The 11,561-nt window shown below is 34.6% G+C and overlaps 1 long non-coding RNA gene across 1 annotated transcript; it reads left to right on the forward strand.

The window, feature by feature from the left end:
• The first annotated feature begins 5,108 nt into the window (after positions 1–5,108).
• LOC136990462 (uncharacterized) lies at positions 5,109–8,819 on the forward strand. The gene is made up of 3 exons (XR_010883063.1): positions 5,109–5,142; positions 7,497–7,624; positions 7,773–8,819. It is a non-coding gene; the product is annotated as an uncharacterized lncRNA (long non-coding RNA).
• Positions 8,820–11,561: the final 2,742 nt, after the last annotated feature.

Below are 11,561 nucleotides of genomic sequence, written 5' to 3' on the forward strand. Positions count from 1 at the left end.
CCTTCAACCAATAACTCAATTCGAATGCTTTTTCAGAACAAATTTAAAGTACGGAAACGAAACGGTATTAACCGAACGGAATACAAAATTTAGAAATTTATAATTTAAAAACATTTTCAAAAATATCACGCACTGTCTACTTAGAGATTTGGAAACAAATGAAGAGTGACTCCACTAGGCTTTTTTCACTGCGGCTCCTCAGTAATACAGATCGGTTCCAAAGCGGGATGTGGCGATACTGTAAGACGTCTTGGACAATTCGGTGCCTACGTTCCCACCGCCAGAGAATGTTGATGTTCAGCAAATCGACAAGACAGCATTCTGGTGGCGGCCCCTGTGTAGTAAGGGCTACCACCAGAATCTAATATTTCTATTATAGAAATAAAAGTGAGCATAGAGAAATAAATTAAATCTCGTTATGTAATAAATGTCGTTGTACGACAGTAAATTAAAAACATGCCGCACGTAGCAACGAGGGAAAGGCACTCGAGCCCAAGTCGTAACAAGTGTTTCGTTCTAGAGCAATTTACCCTAATGTGTACGTCATATAAACGCAACGACAGCATTTAAAAGAGTTTCGTGCTAAGAAATTGGGCACGAGTCGACGAAAACACAAGCAAACATACGAAGAGCCTAAGGAAAAGAATTATTTGCGTCCAGCCTGTATAGATAACTGTTAAGTGTATTAGTATTAGATGTGTTTGCAGACAATTTAATTCCATTGAAAAGCGTTGTAACTAATACATAAATTGAATGGAGAAGTCGGAGGTCAAAGGGCGAAATTTTTGACCTGTCCAAGGAACAACTCATGCTTCAGAAAACGGTCTCCGTCCATCAATGTTACCAGAGTATATTTTAGTTAAAATTACATTGGAATTCGTATTTAGAGTTAGTATTAAATAATTTTTAATTGAATTTCTATAAATAATCCTTATTCTTTGACCGTGCTTATAAAATATAAATGAATTAATTACGAAAATAAACCAATGAGCAAATACTGAATCCGTTTTCGGCGCTTTGGTCGCTTTCCAATGTAACGGCTCTTTCGGATCGGTAATTCACAAGCGAGGGCAGATTTAAACGCAAATATGCCGGCCGATGTCGTCTCCGAAAGTTGGACTAAACGAAACGAAAATAAAATCTTACAGCTAACTAAATTCTAATTAAAATCTTACTTGGTGTAATGTAGGCGTCCAAAAGTCTTCTTAAAACCACGTTCCGGTAGCAAAGAACCTGACAAACGGCAAAAAACACAGCGAAAACCAGAGCAAAGAGCGTACACGTCCGTTCGGCAAGCGAAAAACGTGCAAAGTGACGCAAAATCGTGTTGCAACAATAGAAACGGCAATGTGTTGCTCGTGTTGTATGGAGATTAGAAAGCGCCTAACGAATTCGAATGCGATTGACGTAATGGATTCTTTTTGAATTTTAAGGCTAAATATCTGCATTTTTTATGTTTCTATCCCCCGAATGACGACGGATTGGGATGGAGAGACTCCCTACCACCCTCCGCCTTCGGTTTCCATTCTTCACAAGGGGTTTACAATCTATAATCGAACGTCGTCATCCCCAAAACTAAAACAAATCATTCCTCTCGTTGGTCCAGTATTCACCGATCGACCGACAGCGCAATTTGTACTAAATTTCGTAATATTTCGTTTATCCGACGCCATTTTAAAAACTGTTATCTGACGTCATTAGACATTGGTTATACGAAATATGCGTGTTATAGTTTAGTTACGTAAACGTTAATTAGAGTGACTTATATATTAAATAAGCGAATTTTAAGAATATAACTGCCCAAAGAAAATATCGTGTACGTATTCTACACCAAGGAATCAAAACCGTGTACGGAAATGCAGAAAAGTGCTCGAAACGAACGATTTAATTTTCTTTTTATAATCAAAAACACGGCAACGAGTTGCGCAACTTTCTCGGCTGTTGTGACATTTTATTTAGAAAATAACTTTGTGTTTTTAACTAGGATATAATAAATAGAATCGTGTGTGGCGCCATCTGTTATGTGATTTTGTTATAAAAACAATTTCTGAACTTATTAATATTTTATAAAGTTCAGGAAATTTCTTAAGAGATAAATTCAATAAATACAGGGTGCGTGAAAAATTCTGTCAAGTTTTTGAAATACTTCAACATTATAAGAGTACTGTACAAATAAATAATTCACAAAACTAAACAAACAATAAGTTTTATTTAACGAATAACAATAACAATAAGCAAAAAATTTACAACAAATGCTTATAATTGCCTCCATGGGCTTCAATGCATTTACGTAGTCTCTTGCGAAAAGTTTTAACGATGGTCGCGCATTCTTCCACCGAAATTTCGTCCCAGGCACGCGTCAACACTGCTTTCAGCTGGTCCACGGTGGCGTATCCTGTTCCCGAGATTTTTGCTCCAGGATCGACCACACCGAGTAGTCCAGCGGGTTAAGATCCGGCGAGTTCGGCGGCCAAACGTCTTTGCCCCAAAAGCCCGGAAACAGCGCTTCACGGACGGTAATTGTCGATTGGGCCGAATGCGCCGGTGCCCAGTCTTGCTGAAGCGTGAATCCTTCTGGGCCGAAGTGCTGCGACACCCACGGCTCCAATACGTTGCGTAGGACCCGTTACTGGTAGATGGCGGCGTTGATCTTGACGTTCCGCTCGATGAAGACCAGCGGCGTCTTCCCAGTGGCGCAGATGCTGGCCCACACCATGATTGAGGCCGGAAAATGGCTATGACCAATGGTTTTTGCAGCGACAGTCTTCTGTTGACTCTTCTTGAGCAGCTGTCGATGGTTTTGGCGGTTTTGAAGCGGCTCGAGGGAAAAATCTTCTTGTCGGTGAAGAGCACCTTGTTCAAGCGACCAGCGCCGACCAGCCGACACATTCGGCGAACTTTCTCGAGCCTTTTCGCCTTTATCGCTTCATTTAAGAAGTGGACTCGGGCGATCTTGTAGCTGCAAAATTCCCGCTTCCTCTTGACGATATTACGGACTTGCTCCTCGCTGATTTGGAGCTCCTTGGCTGTTTTGCGCACGGACACCTTCGGATTGCGACGAATCTGGCATCGCACCTTGTTGATGTTCTCCGGAGTAATCGCGGAGGTTGGACGACCGCCAGAGGACGGTCCACAGTCCCTCCAGTATCCTTGAAACGTTTCACGATCCTGTAGACAGTCTTCTGTTGGAAACCAGTTGCGCTAACAATGTCGGCTGTCTTCATTCCCAACTAGTGCAACTCGACGACGATGATACGTTTATTTTCACGACACATGACGTTAGCACAATGAAAACTAAAAACATGATGAGAGCACTTTCTTGATCAAAATTGCACGTACAGTCCAATCAAATCATAAAAAATAACAAAAAATGCAGCGACAAATGCCAAAAACGCACAAAAATAAAATTGACAGAACTTTTCACGCACCCTGTACATACAATAAATAATGGCTTTTTATTTTTTTCAAAGCTACGTAGATTTATGCCTGTGGATTAATTTAATAAAACATTTTATTTTTAATTTTAAATATTCAGCAATTATATATATACTGTAACTGTTAATTAGAAAAAATAACTGACTAAAAGGTCAAAGAAGCAATAGCATATTTGCATAGTAAGTCGTATGCCGTTTTATTTTGTCAACGTGCTGTACTGTCCGAGAATTTGTACAAAGTTGGTCAGGAAATGTCATGGAATTTAAAACAAAAAGTTGAGTAGGAACCCTGTATATAGTTAATCCTGCCCCTTTAATTATCTTAATGTTAATGAATACAGCAAGAATTAATAATTTATTTATTTAAGTACAAAAATAAACTAATTTTTTTAATAAAATTTTAACGAATTTCGGAAAAGGCATAGTTTTCATCAGATATTTAGTTAAGCAAACCATTTTGTACATAGTATATGTTTATTTTATGTTAAAATAAACGGTTTTTGTCAGATACTTGTCGTTTTTGTCTCTACAGCCACCACCCATGTACTGTACGAATGAACCCTAGACCGTTACTGACGCGCAATTAACTGATTGTCCCTGAAAGTCGGCTTCTTACAGAAACACATCTTTCTTATTTAAAATTTATTTTGTATACTAGTACTTTCTATATATTAACAGGACTTATTATACTTGAAATTATGGATGCAGATATTTAGTCTTACAGATCAAAAATAATGTTCTGTATTTAGTTCACAGATGAACTAAATAAAGAACATTATTTTTGATCTGTAAGACTAAATATCTGCATCCATAATTTCAAGTATAATAAGTCCTGTTAATATATAGAAAGTACTAGTATACAAAATAAATTTTAAATAGGGTTATAAAAGGACACAAAGGCATAATAATTAATTACAGCTTCCCTATCATCAAATGTCACGGTAAGCCACTGGTACCTAGTAAAAAAGTATTGTCCCCCAATCCGTCGAAATTTCAAGCTTTCGATTAACATTTATTTTTTGTTTTCTAGGAAGTTTTTTAATTTCTAAATGTTCTTTTAACTTTCTTAAAATTAAATTACTTTCTTAGAATTTTTACACTGTTTGTATTAATTTCACAATTTGAGGAGTTACAATGTAAAGCAATGTATGGTATTTCTATTTGATAGCACGGATATATTCACCAATCCGAATTTTTAATGTCTATCGGTTCGATGACAGGCAGCGATGGCCCCGCACCTCATCGCAGTTGCTAACCTCGACGTCCGAAAGACTTGTTGACGATTTGTTTACATAGAAAAACTCTTTTAAGTTTCTTTTTCAGCTTCTCCAAATCTCGAAACAGATAAAATTTCAACGATTGTTTAAAATAAATTTGTCAATAACATAATCTCCCGACTCCAGATTCTCACATTAATGTAAAATAGACGTAATCATTAACACTTTTATAAATGACTTTGCTTTCTCGTTTTATAAATTTTTCCCTGACGTCACTTCCGTTCGACGCATTATTTATAATTTGAAAATATTATATTAATGATAACGGCTTAAAATTATTTATTATTTATTTCTAAATACATTTTAAGATTTATATTTATTCGAATTTATAATTCAAAATTCAAAAAATATTCTCGTAACCTTCGAGATTATCGCGTAGAGACGACCGTTGGAATCTAACGAATTTTTCAAAGGCGAAAGATGGAGAAAAGGTAGGTTCTTTTTAAAGCAAATGTCTCATAAACACATTAATAATATTATTTATCTTTATTTTAATTACGTTTAAGACACTACTTATCAGTAGATTAAAAAAAAAAAAGTTTAGAACTTATTAATTAAGCCGAACGGAGGTTGTTTTTTTCAAATTTCTGGCTGGCCTCCATTTTGTTTCGGTGGGTCTTTTTCTGGAATTTTATAATTTTTTAAATTATTGAATAAATTAAAATTAGTCTTAAATGGTAATATTTATAACAGTATATTTGTATCCAATTATATGTATAACGGTAGTGTATATAACTAAATTGCCGTCCGACTAACTACACTGTCGTATTGTTTTGTAAACAACGAACTGCGACAACACAAAACTATTGTAAAATAGTGTTAACGTGGGATTTTATAATACAGTCAATAAACCTGTCTATAAAGGAACCCGAGTATAGCGAAAACCTGTCACTAACGGAAAATTTCTTCGTTTCCTCGAATTTTTTGCAAAAATTAACATAAATTAACCCCTATATAGCCGAAACGGAAAGGAAAAAGGAAAATCGAGTTGTATAACGGAAAAATAGCTCTCTTTATCCGAATTAACACAAATTTAATGAGAAGTTGTCAATCCTAGCATGTGTAAGTCATTAAAAAAGTCAAAAAATAGGCATACGCAATACAGAATAGCAATACATAATATACTTTATTTATACGACTAATATTACAGTAATTTTATTAGGATTTAAACGGAACGTTTTTGCCTATTTTTATTAACACCTGTTTTCACTTAACATAAATAAGTGATGTAATTACAAGTTGTGAAATATAACACATTATTTTCGATTTGAGATTATATTCTTTGTTTGGAAGCTTATTTTAAAGTTTGTCCATCACGTTTCGATTGAATAAAATCAAAATGTCTAAAGATAAAACGCACATCGGACACGTTATGCATGCTTTTTAAGTTTCGTAAAGAATATTCCGCTGTACAAACAATAAGAAGTACTCGTACCGTGTATGGGTAAGATGCTTCTAAACTCCGAATGTGACAAACGTGGTTTTGAAAGTTTCGTTCACGAAATTTTGAACTAAAGAATACGAAACGTAAAGTCCCAAAAGCCGTTGAATTTGCAACAAATCGAAAATCTGTTGTAGCAGGTGATGATTGTTCGGTCGAATAACGAGGTACAAATGGATTTGATATATGCGGTAACGCCGAGAAAATTATTAATCGCATTAATCCAGGGATACCTATAGTAGGTAACTTGTATGTAGCGGAAACCTGTCTACTACAAAAGAGTTGTACGGTCCCTTGGGTCCTTTATAGACAGGTTTGACTATAATTAAAAATAAATGTGTTATAATTTACGAAAGTTTAATTAAATGTTGTGATTATAATATATTAAATTTAAAATATTTTATGCAAATAAGAGTAAAGATAATTTAATTGGACGGTTTAAGGACAAAAATATTTCATTTCTGGCTTTAAACTGTCTTCTCTTGATTAATCCTTCAGGTAAAATAAATGTTTTCATTGTTTACTAACAACAATTTTTAATACAGTAGAGCATCGATTATTCGACCCCGGATCAACCGTCACATCTGTTAACCAACCGCGTTCTAGTCGGCAAATTCAAATGTCCGCTAGTGATGTGGCGCTACAATATTTGGCTATGTCTTGGCTACTTTAATATTATTTTTGCGTGTTTTAGCAGGCAACATTGATTCGACCATGAAAGGGAGGCCAGGATTTAAAGCAGTCTTAATTTTCTGTTTTTCTTTATTTTTGTATTTATTTTGTGAAAAATAAAGAAATAATTTTTAACGATACAATAGCGACGATTATTATTTTTAAAAAAAATTGTTAGGCTTAACATCAATGAAAATTTAACGCGAAGTAGGTTTTTTTTTTTTGTAACTCTTTCCACCCCTAAGAGGGCCTCATACAGCAAGCTCATTATGGGTTCGGCCTGGTGGTGAGGGACGGGGACCGACATATCCGGACGCACCACCCTCCGGAAAATTCCTGGGGATTTTCAACTCGTCTGGATTCGATCCCGGTTCCCGCAGGGCGACAGGCTGCTAACCTTGACCGCTCGGCCATCCGGCCACAATACGCGAAGTAGGTTAATAGCGATATACTAATACAGTGTATACCAATTACATGGGATATACTAATAGACTATACTAATAATGTATTTTTTCTTACTTTTCGGTTATCCGTTTTTTCAGTTATCCGACCAACCCCAGTCTCCAATTGAGTCCGATAATCGATGCTCTACTGTATTAAATATATTTCGTGAACTCTTGGGACGAAATTATTTGTAAAAGATTTCATTTAAGAAATGACGTCGACCTTTAGGATTGAAGATTTTTCAATTATTAAAAAGCATGAATGTCGAATTGTGTAATTAGAAAATGAAGAACTTTAATTGGAAGAAAGGAAAGCTCTGATGATAAACTTGAATACAAGAAATGGGATGCTTCCAAGTAAATATTGTTTGTTCTTCGAATTACGTACTATTTTATTTGATAATCTAGTGAATATATAAATGAATTTCATAAATTCACTGAGTATTTACTAATTTAAAGTAGGAAATAATCCAAAATTTGCTATTTTCCTGTACCTCGTTCTCAGGACGTGACTGAAAGGTGGAGATTGGCGTTTTGGCGGTATCGTTTTTTTTGAATCAGAAGTAGCCGCTTGGTAGTAACTTACCGAAAATCTCACATGGCGATATCATTTTGTTCTGGCTCATCAATGAAAGCATCAACAACTAGAGCTCATTTATTTTTCAGATTTCGCAACACTCGTTTAACTATTGCGAAAGATCGTTCGTATATTTAAAATTTACTCGTGTTAAGGATTTCAAATATTTTTTAATTGACAGGAAAAATTAAACATTATTCTTTACTAATTTCTATATTTTTCTTTAAGATATTTCTTGGAAGTGCCAAACATTTCTCTCGAAAAGTTTCGGACAAGTTTAGAAGAAAGGAATGAATATTTACTTCTGAAGAAATGGATTTGAAATGAAAAAAACATTTACCTTTTAGCAAATAGACTGCGAAGATTGTGTTGATTAATAAACTTTTTGAACAGTTTTTGACAGCGGAAAAGGAAAATATTGTTATAAACCAGTGCTATTCAATCTATGGGTCGCGACTCCAAGTGGTGTCGCGGAAAATTACCTTGGGTCGCACTGCTAAAATGTTTGAATACCACTATTATAAACGATTTTTTTCAACTTTTTTCGAAGGCAAACACGGAGTTGTTTTTCTCAAATCTTATTCATATTGATTAAACTTAGATTTATTTTTAAGATATTGTGAAGTAATTGCTACCAAAAATTACTTGCGCGTTTCTTTGCAGTACTTAATAATAATCGATTACTTTTGAACGTTAACATTGAAATTTAATATTTGGTGTCTCCTAGGTTTCGCCAACCAACGTTCAAAGGATATGAAAGAGAAGTTTGTCTGTGAAAATTGTGGGGAAGAATTCTGTTGGAAGTCAAAGTTTGAAACTCACAAGAGGATTCACACGGGAGAAAAGCCATTCTGTTGCCAGCTATGTGGCAAAAGATTCAATGAAGCTTCCAATTTACGAAGACACCTGAGGTTTCATACCAGACGGAAACCTATACCTGCGACCACTGCAACCGAAGCTTCACACTGAAACAAGATTTGATAAGGCATGTTCGCATTCACACGGGAGAAAAGCCATTTAAGTGTGATTATTGTTTACGAAAGTTTTCTCGCAAATCCGCATTGAATACTCACATCAGACATCACTTCAGAGAGAATCGTAATTAATATAAATGTTATAAAATGTTTTACACTTGGAAGGAATAAGATAATTCCTAACTTCATTAATATTTATTTCTTTGAAATTTTATTAAAATGGCTTGTTTTTCATTTGAAGTTGGTAATTATTGTGTTAATGTTACGGAAATAAAGAATTTCTGGAATTGTGAGAAAGTGTTTTCGTGATATCGAAATTACAACAACGAGAACATTTATTTTCTATTGTATGAGAATAGTAGATGAAAACGTATCAGTTGTATAAAAGGAAGTTTCGGGTTTTACTCTAATTTACCCTAAAATTAGAAATTAAAATAACACAATGAAATGTCCTAAATAATAAATTTAAATCCGAAAACAAGAAAAGAAATACTTAAATTATTTAAAATAAAACATCCCGTTTTCGTGATTAGTTTTCTCACAAATAATCCATTCAGACATAACCATCCGATTGCATTTGTCTTATTCACACGAGTTCTCCCATTGCTTAATAGCATGCGTTCTGTCGGACGATAATTTTGTCGCACCTTTAGACACGTTTGTTGTTATAGCTTCGTTGTTATTAAACAGATCTGCCACATTGTGTACCGCATTCCTGCTTCACGATAAGTTCTTTTATCACCTCAATACTCGATTCTAAAACTCTCCTGTTAAACCTCTGTTTCTACATTCTACTTGGATGCCATGGTTAATAGGTAGGGGTAATACTACGTTTTCTAAAAATAACGCATAAAAATCTAGGAGTTTGTTTTAGTGGAGTTTACAAGAGAAATTCTTTTCTTTATTTCAGCAAAGAAGTATGGAATTAATATGTAATTATATTCTTATTAATTAAATGTTTTCGATTTAAAACAATTGGTAATTATTACTCACTCAGTATTGTACTGATACGTGAGTACAAAGGTTGCCATTCTACATTTTATGCTAAATTTCGCACAATAACGTAAAATCCAACAAACAAAATTTAAATTTTATTAAAATATCTCAGTAGGGAAGCCAACTTTAATTTATATTAGTAAGTTACCGGATTGAAGGGTCGTTCTAATACACACACTACACAATAGACTCTTAATATTTATGTACAAGTATTATAAATATCAGAACGATGTTGTACTGTACATCTTTAAAATTTTTGAAATTTTATTTCGCAAATTTTTCGTTTTGAACCGAAATTTACTCGTTTTGCAAAGTTTATTATATGAAAATTTCAAGAATTTTGTGGATCGACAATCGTTTACATAAAACAGATTTCCAGTAATAATTACTAATTTCTAATATTCCACTCGCAATTTCGAAGTTCAAAATTAAAAAGATCAAGGTTTAAAACGAGCAATTGTTTATTGTGAATTTGTCGCAATGCCTGGCTACAATTTTTAATTTATTTAATTTAAAATTCATAGCTCTCCACTTCAAATTAGTAGTGTCATGCTCCTGTACATCATACTTTTCTGTCGTGCAGGTCATCTATCTCCATTCTCGAGATTAAGGAAAGACAAAAGGACGACAGTGGAAATTTTTAAGTCTGCACTTTTTCAAATTGTATGTCAACAAGCAAAACAAGTAGAAGTGTTTCTGTTTTACGACATGAAATATATTTCATATCTGTTTATTTCTATAAAACTATTTTAATTTGAACAATTAATGCAAAATTACCAAATTTTCATATTAACATCTACGCACTATTTTAGAGGGGTGACGGGTAATGAAATAAAAAAAAATCGCATATTTAAATAAAAACATATTACGCAATATACGTGCACTTTGAATCTCTATTTTTACCTATGAAAAATATTTTAGTGCCCCAAAAACTTTCTCGCACCCGGGCCCCTTCATAGAAAAGGCCAACGCTGCTACGAGGTGGTGACGGTGAACTCATTCGTCAGCGTACAGTCAGCAAATCTAGACAAAAGCCAATCCAAGTAACTACAGTATATGCAAACATTTATTAAACTTTTGAAAAAAAAATAAAATATAAATAGCGCTCATCACACCGTAGAGAGCGCCCACCAGTGGCCGACCGGTCTTCGTACCCTAAACACTGAGAGTTCGGTCGTGGATTCGCGCCTCGCTCGGACGAGCTGGTCACATGGAGTTTTCCAGGTTTTCTCCACGTCCACGGAAGGCATCCCTTTAGGCAGATCGCCCAAGCCAAGTGTTCCGTTGCCATAACTTAGCAAACACACGCTAGACGCGACGCCGTGGTAGCTCGTGTCGCTCGACACCCCGCTGTTATAAATCAGAACTTTGAACGTAAACATCTTTGCTTCTATTAAAGCTAGAATGACGCGGTTTGTTTTGTTACACACAAACACTTCAATATGTTAAACAAAACAATTTTATAAATTAATTTTATTTTAAATGAAAACAAGCCGAATTTTTGTCATTTTTCAAATTTTTTTTCTATAAAATGAAATACGATCGTAGAGACAGGGATGTTTCTAGATTAAATAAAACAACAGAGCGTAACTAACGCGAAATTTAAGAAAAATATAGCAATTTAAAATTATATAACGGGAAACCGTGTCCCAAATTTATGGATTTTTTTTTTAAAAAATCGGAAGTCAACTGGTTTAGATAGAAACGGGATCGGTCAACAGTAGTAGTATTAATAATAGCAGCACCA

The sequence above is a fragment of the Centruroides vittatus genome, unplaced genomic scaffold (genome assembly GCF_030686945.1).
Source record: "Centruroides vittatus isolate TY-2023 unplaced genomic scaffold, ASM3068694v2 scaffold_932, whole genome shotgun sequence".
Lineage (NCBI taxonomy): Eukaryota > Metazoa > Arthropoda > Arachnida > Scorpiones > Buthidae > Centruroides > Centruroides vittatus.